Source organism: Eutrigla gurnardus, assembly GCF_963514095.1.
Source record: "Eutrigla gurnardus genome assembly, chromosome: 5".
Taxonomy (NCBI): domain Eukaryota; kingdom Metazoa; phylum Chordata; class Actinopteri; order Perciformes; family Triglidae; genus Eutrigla; species Eutrigla gurnardus.
In genome coordinates, this window is record NC_139919.1 from 5,092,555 (window position 1) to 5,109,315 (window position 16,761).

General features: G+C 42.8%; 1 protein-coding gene across 1 annotated transcript in view; it reads right to left on the reverse strand.

Moving 5' to 3' along the window:
* LOC311013480 (complexin-2) overlaps positions 1 to 16,761 on the reverse strand; it is a 656,754-nt gene that overhangs the window by 118,652 nt on the left and 521,341 nt on the right. The window lies entirely within an intron of this gene.

Sequence of the window (16,761 nt, forward strand, 5' to 3'; positions counted from 1 at the left end):
AGCACATGTTCTTAATGAGTAGGGAGAACTAGGGCCACTGTCTTTAAAGCTTTCAAAAAACTCTGAGCGAACAAGAGATCGGTTACTCTGCTCATCATGAATTGCATACAGCCTGATGGCTCGATCTGGGTGCCCTACTGGATATACCTTTACGAGGCAGATTTTAGAACAGGACCTTTCAGTAAGGTTCCCACCACAAACTTGAGTGCATTTTGAAGTGATTTCACTGGGCAGACTAGCATCTTGCTCCCCGCCATGCTCTAGCTTGGGGTCCGATTCTTTGCTCCAGGGGGCTGGGCCTGGGTGAAGAGCTGTGTTGTGGTTGTCATTGCCGCACTCCAAGCACTGCACTTTGGTCCTACATTGTTTGGCGAAATGTGTTGAAGAGGCACAGCATCTAAAGCAAATGTTCTTCTCTTTCAGGATTGTTCGGCGTTCTTCCATGGGCTTCTCTCTAAAGGTTCTGCATTTTAGAAGAGCATGGGGTTTGTTATGTACAGGGCACAGTTTATTACAGTCATCTGTCTTTTTTGAATTCCCATATGACTCATAGCTGGAGTTTGGAAATACTTCTGTTTTGTGTACTGACACTTCTCTCTGTTTGTTGAATTTCCAGGAGGGTTTTTCGGGTCTGGGGACTGTGTCAAGATGAGTGACAAAGTTAAAGCTCGGGTCGTTTTTGATATTAGCTTAATTCCTAACAAAGTCTACAAAAACATTAAATGGGGGAAAGAGGACCTGATGGTCATGTTTGTACTTTGCACCGACTGAAACCCACTTTTCCTGCAGGTAAAAGGGGAGTTTTTGCACAATTGGGTTTAAGCCCCTTGCTGAGTCTAGGAAAGAGAGGCCAGGGAGATCTCCTTCCTCCTTAGCGCTCTGGAGCTCCATCAGTATGTCACTGAATTTTCTCAGGTTCACGTAGTCTCTGTTAGTGATCTTTGGAAAATTATCAACTCGTTTAAACAGAGCATCTTCAACGACCTCTGCCGAACCATAGCATTGGTTAAGTCTCTCCCAGATCATCTTTAATCCGGCTTCTGGACGGTTAATGTGTATGGCTCTTATTTTTTCGACATGCTCGGCAGATTCTTTACCAAGCCACTTTAGCAACAAGTCCATCTCCTCACTTGCCATCAAATCAAGACCCCTTACTGCATTCTCAAAAGAGCGTTTCCAGGCTCTGTAGCTTTGTGGCTTGTCATTGAACTGGAGGAGGCCTGTTGCTACAATTTCGCGCCGGGCAAAGTACCTTACAAAGTCGCTTATGTTACCACCGCTCTGGCTTAAAGGACTGGGTTTGCGTACAGGATCATGATAGCCGTCTCTTGGATTTTGTATCGGCAAGCCATGCCTTCCAATGTGCCTGTCTGAAGGTGGTTGAGGGGGCAAGCGAGATGGGGAAGTGGCTAACGAGGGGGGCACATACACAGGGTGATCAGATCTCGTTTCTGTTGCCTGTCTACTGTTTGCAAAGTCGACGTGTAAAGGATGTGTGTCACAGGGGGGTTCAATGTGCATTTCAGTAGTTTCATTTTTTAATCGCTCTGTCTGAGCCATAACATAGTTTTCAGTCCGCTGCACACTTTCAAGAGAAGGAAGATCTAAAGTGTGTTTGTCGCTATATTCATCTACACTCAACAAAAATATAAACGCAACACTTTTGTTTTTGCTCCCATTTTTCATGAGATGGACTTAAAGATCTAAAATTCATTCCAGATACACAATATTACCATTTCTCTCAAACATTGTTCACAAATCTGTCTAAATGTGTGATAGTGAGCACTTCTGCTTTGCTGAGATAATCCATCCCACCTCACAGGTGTGCCACATCAAGATGCTGATCTGACATCATGATTAGTGCACAGGTGTGCCTTAGACTGTCCACAATAAAAGGCCACCCTGAAATGTGTATTTTTTTGCTTTATTGGGGGTCTGGGGACTCAGAACCAGTCAGTATCTGGTGTGACCACCATTTGCCTCATGCAGTGCAACACATCTTCTTCGCATAGAGTTTATCAGATTGTCAATTGTGGCCTGTGGAATGTTGGTCCACTCCTCTTCAATGGCTGTGCGAAGTTGCTGGATATTAGTGGGAACTGGTACACGCTGTCGTATACGCCGGTCAAGCACATCCCAAACATGCTCAATGGGTGACATGTCCGGTGAGTATGCTGGCCATGCAAGAACTGGGACATTTTCAGCTTCCAAGAATTGTGTACAGATCCTTGCAACATGGGGCCGTGCATTATCTTGCTGAAACATGAGGTGATGTTCATGGATGTATGGCACAACAATGGGCCTCAGGATCTCATCACGGTATCTCTGTGCATTCAAAATGCCATCAATAAAATGCACCTGTGTTCTTCGTCCATAACAGATGCCTGCCCATACCATAACCCCACCACCACCATGGGCCACTCGATCCACAACATTGACATCAGCAAAGCGCTCACCCACACGACGCCACACATGCTGTCTGCCATCTGCCCTGAACAATGTAAACCGAGATTCATCCGTGAAGAGAACACCTCTCCAACGTGCCAGACGCCATCAAATGTGAGCATTTGCCCACTCAAGTCTGTTAAGGCGACGAGCTGGAGTCAGGTCAAGACCCCGATGAGGACGACGAGCATGCAGTTGAGTTTTCTTGGGGGGGTTATGCAAACCAATTGTTTCAGCAGCTGTCTGAGTGGCTGGTCTCAGACGATCTTGGAGGTGAACCTGCTGGATGTGGAGGTCCTGGGCTGGTGTGGTTACACGTGGTCTGCGGTTGTGAGGCCGGTTGGATGTACTGCCATATTCTCTGAAACGCCTTTGGAGACGGCTTATGGTGGAGAAATGAACATTCAATGCACGAGCAATAGATCTGGTTGACATTCCTGCTGTCAGCATGCCAATTGCACGCTCCCTCAATGCTTGTGGCATCTGTGGCATTTTGCTGTGAGACAAAACTGCACATTTCAGGGTGGCCTTTTATTGTGGGCAGTATAAGGTACACCTGTGCACTAATCATGATGTCAGATCAGCATCTTGATGTGGCACACCTGTGAGGTGGGATGGATTATCTCAGCAAAGCAGAAGTGCTCACTATCACACATTTAGACAGATTTGTGAACAATGTTTGAGAGAAATGGTAATATTGTGTATCTGGAATGAATTTTAGATCTTTAAGTCCATCTCATGAAAAATGGGAGCAAAAACAAAAGTGTTGCGTTTATATTTTTGTTGAGTGTATTTGCGAATGAATAGCAGCCTCCAAGATTTCTGCTTCTGCTGCTGTGGTATCCACTTCTTTTTCACATTGGAGGAGTTCAATGGATGCTTCAATTTGAGCCTTTTCCCAGTTTTAGACTTACTTCTTTCTGAGCAAAGGTTAGACGAGTCTTTGCTGCCTCTGCTCTGGCCCTTGCCTTGGTTGCTGCTGAACCAGTAGAAGAGCACGAGGCCCGGGATCCCGTTGGGTACGACTTAGCAGACATGCTAACGTCGCTAGCTTCTGATGAGACACTGCCGCAATAGCCGTGCTTTGTTGCTGCGCCGTGGCGTTGTGGCGGCGTTGTGTTCGTAGCCGAATCAGCGTTGTCTTGCTTGCTGGAAAGCCGTCGTTTTACTGTTCTGTCCTCTATGCGTGCTGTGCATGTTTTGACAGGCAGCTAAACTCTTCACTCCAATCACGACTCTGCATGCTCTTTTACAGGTTTATTGACGAAGCAAAGTGTAAAACTACAAAGGAAAGTAGACAGACAATTAACGTATATAACAAGTACATAAACTTATAAAGCATCGAATAAAGGACAATACATACCGACGATGCTATCTCAAACAAATGTAAACTGACGCGGCGATAACCGTGAGCTACTGCACATCGCGTCTACTTCCTGAATAAAGTTTAATTCAAAACAACAAAACACAGACTGCAGGATTAAATTCGGCCAGCAGGTGGCGACATTACACCTATAATGCTTTTACTTCAGCAAAAAATCCAAACAAACAACTTAGATTAATACATAACCTTATGTAACCTTATGTTATAATATGTTATAACAGAACACTGCTGGTACTGATACAAATGTTGACATACTAAGTGGGGTTGAGGAGTTTAAGCATTCAAGAAAAGATGAAAACAAAAATGATTAAAACACAGTGCTGAGCTTTTATACTATTAGTTTATCATGACTATTATTATTATTATTATTATTATTATTAATAATATAAGTGGGTGACTATTCCTCAGCCTTCCTTGGTGTTTTGGTTTTGACTGAAGCCCCATTCACATACGTCGCCACTCGCCCATCTCTGACTCAATGAATGTGAATGTGTTCTAGCGGAATGTGGCCAGGACAGGCGATGCAATGTGGGCGGGTACGGAGAGAAAATAACTTTAACTTTCTGCGATGTGAGTGAAGCGAGTACCAAGCGGTTCAGCCTACCTGGTTCCCCTTGTCATGTGTTGTTCTTCTAGTCCTACCTGGTTCATCTCAGTCTACCTGGTTCCCCATAGTCTGTGTGGTTCCTCTGGTCTTGCCTGATTGTCTGGGCCCACCTGGTTTTCTTCATGGTTCCTCTCAGCCTGCTGGTCTTCAGTGAACCAGCTACAGAGGTACTCCGAGTTCAAGGATGTCTCATTTCTGGCCTCTCAGCTCATCATGTCGCGGTGCTGCAGGAGAGGAGAGGTCAAAGGTCAGAGGTCATGTGATGGAGCTGGGCTCAGGATGGTGGTCTGAATCCTGAGCTGTGAACTTAAACATGTGTCATAAAATCAAGCATCAGAATCATCAGAATTGTTGTCCAACATGTTCACATTCAGAAATAAGACAAAATAAAAGCATAGAAATGTTAATGTAGAGAGACATACATGTTACTGATTGTCCACTGACTGTCTGTTGAGGGTCCGTCCACTGACTGTTGACTGACTGTCTTCTGTATTGTCCAGCTGGAGCTTCTGGAGGGTAAACATGGAATATATCCCCCCTTTAAAAGTTTTACAGGAGTAAAAGGTCCTTGAGGGTCAGAGGAATCATTCAGGTCAGACACATTTAGGTCACACTTAGCCGTTAGCTGTTAGCCATAAGCTTACATAACTTCTCTCTAAGCCATAAACATATTTCTAACTTTCCAAACAGCTGACAGCGAACTGTTAACACTGTGATGTCAGAGCTTCCTGGAATAACTTAAGCACACCAAACTGGAAGAACTTTAAAAGAAGCAACAGTTCAGGCATTCACACAACTAGAGGTGAGTGAAGTGAGTCTCGGGTCTGTGTGAGAGGCTTTATTCCTCGTGAGTGATCGTTAAACGCTGAATGTGGTTTGAGGTGTAGGTTCAGGTTCTGATGTTTCTCTCGTTGGATGTTAGTGTTCAGACCAGAAGAGACTACTCTCAGTGGACTGTTATTTCAGTTCAACAGCACCACAATGTGAAAAGTAAAAAACATCACAGACAGATACATCTCAATATGTTTCCTGTTGAAAATTAGTTTTATTTAAATGTCCAAATAGACAAAGTAGCAAATGCTTTTCATGTAGTTGGTATAGTCCAGATGTAGGGCATATATCAGTCCAGGACAAAGAAGGCATTAGGAAGGTTGTCCAGTCATCCATTACCACAGTCCCTTCCAGATGTTCCTCACTGAACAGATTCAGCTGTGGACGCTCTTCATCAATGCAGAAGATTCCCACTGTAGACTGACTGTATTAACGGTTGCATCCAAACAGTAAAAAACACAGATTTACAAGATGAGGACACAATCGTACCAGTTAGATAATACTGTGTTGTGCACAAAAATGACATGAAAAATTGGTCACACAAATGTTGGTCCCAAACTCAAACAAGATTTTTGACATTAAAGTAAAAAGAAGAATTTTGGCAAATGTAAAGGAGGTCCTAAGTTTGTGTGGAACACAAGGTGTAGAAGAACGTTAAGAGAAGATTCCATATGGAACAGAACAGATGACAGAGAGGGAGAATATTGGCCGAGTGGAAGAATCTTCAGTGGGGAACTTCGGCGTCGTCTCTCAGCTACGTGCACTGGTTATTTTGGGGTTTGTTTTTGAGGGACAATTCTACGTGGAGCTTCATCTCCATCATCATCAGCATTCCTGGATGCCTTGTCTCATGTGAAACTGCTGCTCAATTCCTGGAGGTGGTAGGAAACCAAATTGAGGATTAATTTTAATTTATTGTGATACTGTTTTCCTTGATTACTCGGATTGCTTCTTTATATCCTTGAACTCAAGACAATTAAACTGACTGAATCTAAAAGTTGCTCAAATGAGCTCTGCTGAGCTCTCCTGAGAACAGGCCGCTTCTGTGCCTGCACCTTTAAATGCTAATGCTCTCCTTCAATGAGTCTGTCATCGCCTACTTGGAGAGAGAAGGAGAAGATGCCGCTTACGTTAGCGGTAGCATGGTGAAGTTGCTGAGTCCCGTATGGTTGGGACAGATCCTTTTAAGAAGGTCAGTGTCGAGGCAAAGCCAGCTTTGTACTGACCCTCGTTACTGAAGCAGTCTGGTGTGAAGTGGTTAGCACACACATACAAGCTAACCCAAACCGTAGCCGGCACATTGTCATCGTGCACGGCGTTCTGTCGGACACGCGCCCCCGGGTTCTGTCCGACCGGAGGCAGCAGTGAAGATGCACCAGAGTGCGTGAGACAGAGGGAGGATCATCTCCAGCTTCACCCGCACCGGGATTTATGCACAGAGCACCAGCCGGATCACCCAGCACCATGACCGGTAAGTCGGGCTGCGCTCTCCCCGCTCTGTTGGGAAACGCCCCCTCTTGGATATCTCCTATGATCAGAGGAGTTCGGCCTATGCAAATGACTCCCTTCGTTACATAACAACAGGAGCTGAATCTGAACAGCCTGTAGGAGCACCGTTGTACCAGTTGGTGGGCTGCAGAGACCATGCAGGAGTCGCTTGTTTTCCTCATCCTGAGAGTTGACAGGCTTAGTGTCCAGTGCCACTGAAGGCCAGAGCCATCGTCTTGAATTGGACGCGTGCTGCAACAGGGAGCCAGTGGAGGTCACGGAGGAGGGGGGTCACATGGGAGAATTTGGGTAGATTGGAGACGAGGCATGCTGCAGCGTTCTGGATACGTTGCAATGGTTTAGTTGCCGAGGCCGGGAGTCCAGCCAGGAGAGAGTTGCAGTAGTCAAGGCGGGAGATGACCAGTGCTAACCAGTGTACAAGTCATCTTTACAGTTTGAATCATTTGAGTGACTTCACACAAATCAATATTTTCTTTAAAGAAAAGAGCACAAAACTTTTACATGAACATTTTATTTTATAACAAACCAGTTTTTTAGGTAAAACAAGAAGGAATGAAAATCAGCAGTTTCTTTCAATATATATATATATATATATATATATATATATATATATACTGTATATCCACAACATGATCAAGCAGTGTGGCCCTTATTTCATCAGAAATTACAACTCTTTGTCTTCTTCTCGGGCTTCCTCCACGCAGCACTCTTCTCCCTCCACCAACCTGTCTCCCTGCCAATCTTCTCCCTCCACCAAACTGTCTCCCTGCCACTCTTCTGCCTCCAACACATCTCCCTTGGTCCAGTTCCGAAAAAGGTCTTTCTTCTGTTTCCCTATATCTGTATGTGTTCACTACCAAGTCTTAAACCAGACACCTGCTGAGGCTTTCAGCAGAAATTGCAGTCATCAGTGTTTGAAAGTCAGCAGGCTGAAATCATCCTGTGTTGAATGTAAGGTTTACAGTTTTGGCAGCAGTATGTTTAACATGTGAACAAAGTGCTGTAAATCCACAGTGTTGTGCAGGTTGTGGTTAAAGTCAGGAGAGAAGTGTGGAGAGTTTTGAAAACTGTGTTCAAGCTATGAAAGAGGAGTTTGTTCCACATGAACTGCTGCTGTGCAGACTGTTTGAGTTTTGCTGCAGTTGTGCCCACTGTCGTTTAGCAATCGGAAAAAAACTATTTATTTATTTGTTTGTATCTCTGTATACGTATGAGGATGTATACAATTAAATTAAAAGAAATTTAGACACGTTTTGATGCAAACGGTTCGGTATTCTGTTAAACGATGCAGCTGCCACTAAAACAGGGCCCCTTCACTTAAAGTTATTCACACATTTGACTGTGCCTACGAATCAATAGAATTCACATTTTTGTAGTAATGCAATAGACTTAAATCATTTAATTTGATTAGATCCAGGTGATGAGTGCAGTTTCCACGAGACATAGTCTCTCATAGTAGGCTTTCAAGTTTCTGCTTTCTCTTGCAAGAAACCGCCCTCTACTGTCCTCCATTGCTTTTAGAAGTAATTTCCCCACATGCCAGAGGAATTCAATAGTGTTAACTAAAAAAGAGTAACCCAGAGTTCTGGCTGAAGTGTCTCTAGCCTGGGAATTGGTCAAAGGTAAAAAAAAAATAAAGTAAAAAAGGAGTGCAGATGGAGAGACAGGCCCTGTCATGTCTATCATTGACTCATTTTCCATAACCAGTGTATCTATACAATCCCAGCACGGGCCTCTGTCTCTGTGGAATTGAAATGAAACCATCAGAACATTATAAAAGCTCATATATTTTAAGCCTTTTAAATGGAATAAAGAAACCTGAATTTCATGAATTTTCCAATTTTTTGAGTAAAGTTTTAACATTTAACTTTTTACTATCCTTTTGTATTTAGTGCAAACCCATTTAACACAAAATAAATTAAGTCAATGCTGCAATGTGTCCCATACCCAATTTTTACAGCAGTTAAACATAAACTTGACATACTTAGAAGGATTTCAAACACCATGAAAGTAAATAAAACATTTCACCAACCATTGGAGTCTTTGGACTGAAAGTTTCTGAAACTTTCTCTCTGAAGTTTCTTTGTCTGAATGACTGAGAACCTCCATGTCTTCACAGATGCTCCAAATCAGTAGCCTTGTTCAGGATGGTCTTGGCTTGACTTGACTTGACTTATCAGGCCGACGAGAGCTGCAGGTGTCTGAGGGGGTGGGCTATAAAAGAGACTGTAGACAAACGCCGTCAAGTCGGACAACAAAGTCAACGTGATTATGGTGCTCAAGCGATAGAACACAGCAGCAAACCAAAGAGGATATGTTGAGATCAAAGCGACCAAAATAAAAAGGCAAATCAATTCACCACAAGGTGCCACCGAGTGCGGACCTGAACACACGTCATTGAACTTTTAACCAATAGAGAAACATTCCGCTGTAGCGGAGGTGTGGGCAAGCCGGTTGCAGCCGTCGTAGACCGCGCTGCCTAGCGCTGCATAGCGCTGCAAGGAGCGGCTCTTAAATACTTGCTCACGTGATATGGTCATGACTCTGTGACATCTTTGTAGTCGGCTGCTAAGTCGGACACAAATACTAGCCATCATGCATCGCTTTCAACCCACAATACATCACGTTAGGTAGTGCGCTGCAGGTGGCTACTTCAAGTCGAATGCCCTTAGTGACGGTGACTGGTCAGGTGACAAGCACCCTGTTTGCTGCCACTGGTGCGCTCTGGGAAGTGTAGTTCTTTAAGCCATTCCTGAGATTCAGCTCAACACTTACCAGCAGCCTATCGTCTGGTCCATTTGACGAGTTCATCGCCACATCCTCATCACCAGGGGCCTCATGTACTAAGAATTGCGTGGATTTCCTACTGAAACATGGCGTACGCTAGAATCCAGAAACTGTCGTACGCACAAAAAAAATCAGATGTATCAAAGTGTGCGTACGCATGGATCCAAGCACTTTTCCTTTGTACATCCCAATCAACGTGGAATTGAGCGCACATGTAGAAGTGCTAAACTCCTCCCTGTCCACGCCCCCATTTAAATATGCAAATGAATTTAAATAGGGCCTGCACCGGGGATTCCCCTCTCTGCACCATCAGATCTACAAAATGAGTAAAGGGAAGAAGCGCAACTTCACCGAGTCTGAGCTCGAAATGCTCTTAAACGAAGTCGAGACTCGAAGACCAGTATTATTTGGTAGCCTCTCATCAGGCATAAACACAAAAAAAAAGAAATGTGAGTGGGAGCGTGTGTGTGAGGCAGTGAACGCTGTGGGGTCGGAGCAGCGCACACTCCCTGAAATAAAAAAGAAATGGTCCGACGTGAAAGTGGAGGTGAAGCGGAGGATTTCGGCCCACCGCCGAAGCGTGACCGCAACGGGCGGGGGGACAGGAGGATATCAATATATTATATATTATATTATTATATATATTAATGACTGCAGAAATGCGGCGTGGCTACTGCAGAGTGACATTTCCAACTTTACGCACGCGTTTATCGACACAAATACTGAACACAAGGAGACAATAAAGGGCTTGTTAGATAGCTCTGCCGCTCTATTTTCACCAGGGAAAAACAAATGCACATATTTGAATGCACGTGCCCAAATGGGCATTGTGCTGATTTACACTCCGGGCGCAATTAAACGGATACATTTACTCACTGAGAAGCCACCCATCGCGCACCGTGCCAGCCTCCAGCCTGTTACCAACCATGCTATTAGTAAGAATGAATGAGCGTTGAACCAGGCCACCTTGCCACGATGTTGGTGAGCTGCATTTGTGCATCACATATTATTTGAACATTTATTGAATGAAAATGTTTCTTGTTGACAAAAACAAATTCATCCTGTGATGGCGCTTACAGCAACATGTGTGCAGTCAATAGCTCCGATTACATTAGGGAAACCGGCTCTTGCTGCAAATTGCGCTTTAATGTTGGCCTGTTCAACAGCATTGTATGGGAATTTGATGTAGGCTACCTGGATGACATTCTGATTCCGTCCCACACAGCTGGCATGGCTCGGCTCAGAGTGGACTGGCACACTCCTGACCGGTCGGCCAGTTCCCTCTGGAAGGCTCCTGTTGCCAGAAACCCCAGAGTGGTCAGCACCTGTGTGGGCACGGACAACCCCTGGCTCCTGGCTGTGTTTCTTTCTAGGGCCGGCCGCAGCTCTGCGCACAGCTCCAGTAACACTGGCCTCTGCAACTTAAAACGACTCACGAGCCAGTTAGCCATTTGCTAACATATCCTCCCGTTCTCTAAACACCCTCTCACGTCTGATGTTACCGTTTGCGATGGCTTCTAACAAGGCCAAGGCTGCCATTGTTAATGCCATTTTTTCATCACTTTGCGCATGCTTTTATATCCATCCATATGATTGCAAACACGTGTGTGTTAATTGTCCATTAATGTGTCTCTGATGTGCACATTACTCTGAGGACTAATTGTTTTCACATAATTAACAGTTTCCCAGCATCACCTCAGAGTGTCGCCAAAGGAACAATAGCTGTAGAAACGTGCGTACGCCAGCCATGAAGCTGGCGTGGGACACCCCACATTTCCACGCTCATTTCACTTTTGATACATCTGAACGTTGGCGTGGAAAATTACGTACGCCACGTTTTTGTGCGTACGCAACATTGATACATGAGGCCCCAGGTCTGCGAATCCGACATCATCTCTGCTGTGTTTGACAGGTCGATACATGTTGTTTATCATGTTCAATAGGAAAAAAGGAACGGCAAGAGCTGCAGGTCACATTTACAACAATATAAAGCAAGGCTGGACTTGTTGGACTGTGTGAACTCGGTTTCCCTCGTTCATTCCTCCAAACCACCTTCTTGAAGAGGTTTTGTTTTGTTCATATCCAAAAACCTGTTGATATCCAAGTCCTTCATGATGATATAAAATGATGTGTGACTTGGGTTCACTTTTCAGAACCAGAGGTTGCCCGCCCACACATCTTTTCTCTGTGTTCAGATCCATTACGTCAACTAAAAAGGTGGGTCTGCTCAGCAAAGCAATGCCTCCTGTTTGTACAACTCTGTCTCTTCAAATTTACATCCCCCATACATCTTAACTGCATCCTCAATTATGTTTCCAAGGACTACATAAAGGCATCAAAACTACTTGGACTGCCACAGACTAATTTGAAAATAATTTGTGATACATCAAGAGCTAACGTAATCCTTTCCCAAAATAACATTTCCTTCGAAACATAAGTCACCGTGTAGTTTAGTTGTGTGGGAACCTAGTTAGGAGAGCAGGCTGCTTTGTGAAGCTACGCCTGCAAACACACACTGACTGATAATTACCTTCAGACCCTCTTTGTGTCTGACTTCATCTGAGTCGACCCACATAGTCTCTGTGGTCTGAATACTTTCCGTCTATGTTCACCTCTATGCTGACGACACCACCCACATCTGACAGAGAAACAAACCTTCTAATGGAGAAACGCTGCTCATAAGAGACCACTCTTCTAACAGATGGCTTTCCTCTGTCCATGTTCCCCGTCACTCTGAAATCATCTGGAGAGTTTTAGGTGTTTTATTTCTGTCTTCTGTTCTTGAAGAACTTTTAAAAAGTAACTAAACTTTTTTACTTCTACATCACTTCTGTCACAGATTTACTGCAGTCATCTGGTTTCCTTCAGCATCATGTAAACAAGAGACCTGGTTTCTGTAATCAGGGTCAAGGATCAAAGAATCTGCATAGACCCGTCTTTGTCTTTCTTTTAGGGGGGACAACAGTAGAAGTGCTTTACATTATCTGCAAGATTAATTGGAGATGCAGCTCAGCAGTGTGTGTCTACTTGTTAGTTATTATTAGGGATGCAACAATAGTTAGCCCTCGGTTCAATACGTACCTCGGTTCTTGGGTTACGGTTTTGGTTCTGTTCCGTACACATTTTGTGCGCAAGGAGAAAATTGCTATTTATATATTAAAAAAATATTTCTTTTTTACATTCAGACACATTCACGTGTATTGTATAATAGAAAAAAAAATATGTTAAAAAAATGTAACACTTTCAAATAAAAAAGTGCTTCTTAGCCTTGACAACTGGTAAAGGATAAAAGGGGTAAAACAATTTCAAAAGCAAATGTACTTGAAATATGTACATATTTAAAACACAAAGTGTTGTAAATATAAACACCATTAAACATAATGTCACTGTTTTAAATAAAAAAATACCTGTACTTCATTAGCCTATATACAGGGCTGGACTGGGACCAAAAATCGGCCCGGGTATTTTCAGCCGAGACCGGCCCACCAGGTATCGATGGAAAGACAATGAAGCCTATGAATGAAAACAAACTTTTTTGTGACAATGCTTGTACACTGTCGGGCATCGCCCCTCTGCTGTAATTGGTCCAGCCAAGAATCAATCATGACTAAGGGTCCGATCTACCAGTTTTGAGTACCAATAGCAGTGTTTCCCACAGAATTCTATCGTGGGGGGGCTTGCGATCTTGTAGGGGCGTTTGGGGGCATGCCCCCCCGGGAGAAATTTTTTAATAGATTTCATTTTAATGCATCAATTTGGTGAATTTTGAGAACCAAAATATGACATCAATTACTGAACAATTTCTTACAAACTGCTGGTACTAATACAAAATGTTGACATACTAAGTGGGGTTGAGGAGTTTAAGCATTCAAGAAAAGATGACTAAAACACAGTGCTGAGCCTTCCAGGGTTCCCCAATTAGTTTTCACTGAGGGCCAAATTATGTCCAGGTTGCCAAGTCGAGGGCCAAATTGTGTGTTTTTTTTTCATTGGATCACTAAACATTGTTTTATGTGCAAATGTTATTATTGTTGCTGCTATTATTTGAAGTATTATTATTGTAGTGATTAGTACTACCAGTGGTAGTTGGTTGTAGTAGCAGATAGTAGTAGTAGTAGTCATAGCCTGTGTTGAGGGACAGATAAAAAATGTACACTTGAAAGAAAATAAGTCCAATATCAACGATTTATTTATTTGAATGCCCCTGGAGAATATTTTGATCAACAACAAAAAACAACAGCACTACAGCAAGTGGTGCACAAGAGGAAAAAAATATTGTATAACAGTGGAGTTAATGGTTTTTGTTTGGAGCATCTTGCTTTTGTCTTGTAACTTGCAGACGGTCCCTGCGCACTCGCCCGGCTGCCAGCTGCACATAGAGACCAATGTTCTCCGTCTAGCTCGGACGGCTTATTTATGTAAAAAATCTGGGTTTTGGTGCTTGTAGCTCGTAGTCTATGATATGACGGTGGGAAAGAGGCATCATTTGTGTTTGAAAACGTTTCACTTCAGATTTATTGATCCAGAATCTGTGAATATATTTCCAACTTTACAGAACTCTTTATTTCACCTTATGGCAGGTTATTGCATAGTGTCACTGGGTCCGCCAGGCTGGACACTTTGCTCTTGCGGGCCGGATTTGGGAATTACATTAGTGCTGAAAAGTGTAGCGCAGATCAAGCAACATAGCCAATTCAGAGATACAAGGATGGAAACGAGAAATTAGTGAAATTTTATTGCAAAACCGGAAATACCTCAATTCACAAATGCGTATTGAACCGTGCATGCTGTACCGTACGGTTCAATATTATATTGAGAACCGTTGCATCCCTAGTTATTATTGAATAATAATTAATTCATTCAATTAAAATTGTCTTCAGGACCGGAGGTTGCCGCCTTGTATCTTAACTTGGCCGGGATGACTGGTGATCCTGCAGGGCTCTGAGGGTTCAAGTTACACTGAAAGTGATGCGGTCCACCAATTGTCCCTATCCTCAGACATCAACCAGTGCTGGCTGATAAAGTTCAAACATTGTGCATGACAGAAAAGTGTCTCTATCTAGCAGGGCTGGTCCGAGGCATAAGCGAGCTAAGCAAATTTAGGTATTGCCATTCTCCAGCTGGCCATCTCCAAAATGCACCAGAATACAGGAAATCACATCTACCAAATTCAGATCAGACCCCTCCACCCTCCTCCATTTGCACCCACTTTTGCACAAATAGGGTGGTGGGTGGGGTTGTTTTGCATCTTTGCTCAGAGGGACAGTAGTTCATAATCCGTCACTGTATTAATACAATTTATAATGTAACATTATATTGTTACATTTGTGTCAATAATCAAGCACAGGTGACTCCATGGTGGTGGAAGGGGGGGCCCAATTCAAATTCTGCTTAGGGCCCCCAAAAGGCTTGGGCCAGCCCTGCTATCTAGTACTGTCTATGCAGTAAATGTCTTCGTCCCACTTCAAGTGAAACAGAGTTTGACTTGAAGAGGAACAGACCGCAGGTTTAAACACCGCGAACCACCCTGCAGCCGTTCAGGAACTTTCCATGTTTGTGTTTGTTTATTGTTTGACTTTTTCTGTTCCACAGCTGGCTTCAATCAGAGCAGGAAGAAGAAAGTACTCAGGTCTTCTACTGCAGTAAAAGTACAAGAGATACTTTGTTACGAGTGACAATACTGCATTTACGACAAAGAAAGGAGAATTGTGACGTGAAAACCTTCATTTATAAGATGCATTACGATAAAATTACACTTTGAAATATTGTTGTTTGTTTTGTTTTTCATAAGATTGTATTTAGATTTCTCACTTCATATCTGACATGTTAAATATAAATAAAGTCTTTGAGTACTGTTAATGTTTTTAATATGATCACATTGGATTGTCTTTATATTATCGTCAAACACAAGAAAAACAAAGCAGGTAAAAGTATGTTCCATGTTTGTTTCGTTACTCAGGAAACTGAAGACAAACATTTAAAACACTTGATTTTGGTCGGAACCTTCATGTTTACAGATCAGTTTGGGTCACATGACTGATCCGAGGTCAGAGAGAAAGCAGCTGCTGGTTCATCTGTTAAAACCATCCAATCTCAGCTGGAGTGTGGTTCTGACTGAAAGAGATGGAGAAAGGGGCGGAGTTTACAGCATCTGACCAATCGTAAACCTGGACCAGTCTCCTGTCGGCAGAGCGGCAGTTTTACAAACTGAAACATTGGACAAATAGAAAGAAGTTACCATATAATATAGACTAAAAGCAACACAGTTAAATTATTATTATTGTTAATTAACAGACTTCTGATATCACTGCATCTAGATCACCAGAGATCTGACGATAATTACATTGGTGTATTATATCAAATGAATGTATAGAAAAGAATATACTTGATTTCAGACTGATTATTTTTGCTGTAACCTCGGCAGAGATATAAAAGTAGCGGAAAGTAATTATGAGAATATGAGGAGAGAATATATGAAATGATGAGAATATAGATTGATTGGCGGGGCAAGAAGAATGAGGCTTAAATATTGTCATACAGTCATAAGGATGTATATCAGTGTAGTGACTATTATTTAATGTTTTAATGCCACTAAGAGTCTCAGTTAACTGTGAAGCAATCAGTGAATTCATCCATCACTCCAGTTCCATTTTAAAGTATTTATTGAGGCAAATTATGTTAAAATATGAAAACAAAACAGCACAGTGAACAGAAAATATCGGAGCCCCACTCACCCTCTTTGTCTAACGAGCACCGCCGTGCAACCCAACAGGTACATGAGGGAAACCCACACCCAGGTGTTCATGACCGGAAATAACAGAAACCAGAAGAGCGTGTTTAGGATAAACAATTACACAGACAGACTCAGTTTGGCTCCTACAATAAGCAACACGTGAATTTAATAGAATACACATGTAGCTGATTCCAGTCAGTGATATTATTAGTCTATTTATGAATAGTCTCCTGCATTTGTCAGTTTAAACTGTTTTTGTCAAACATTCTGTCTCTTTTTTGTCCATTTGTTTTATTATTTCCTTTTGTGTGTTTGTTTTAGTGTCTTTCCTTTTCTGTGTTTTTCTTTCTATCTTCTTTTTGTTTGTGTCTGTGATTATTTGTTTGTTTGTTCCTGTCTTTCTTTGGTTTCTGTTTGTTTCTTTCAGCAGCAGCTCTGCTTCTCTCTGGCTTCCTTGAACTCGAT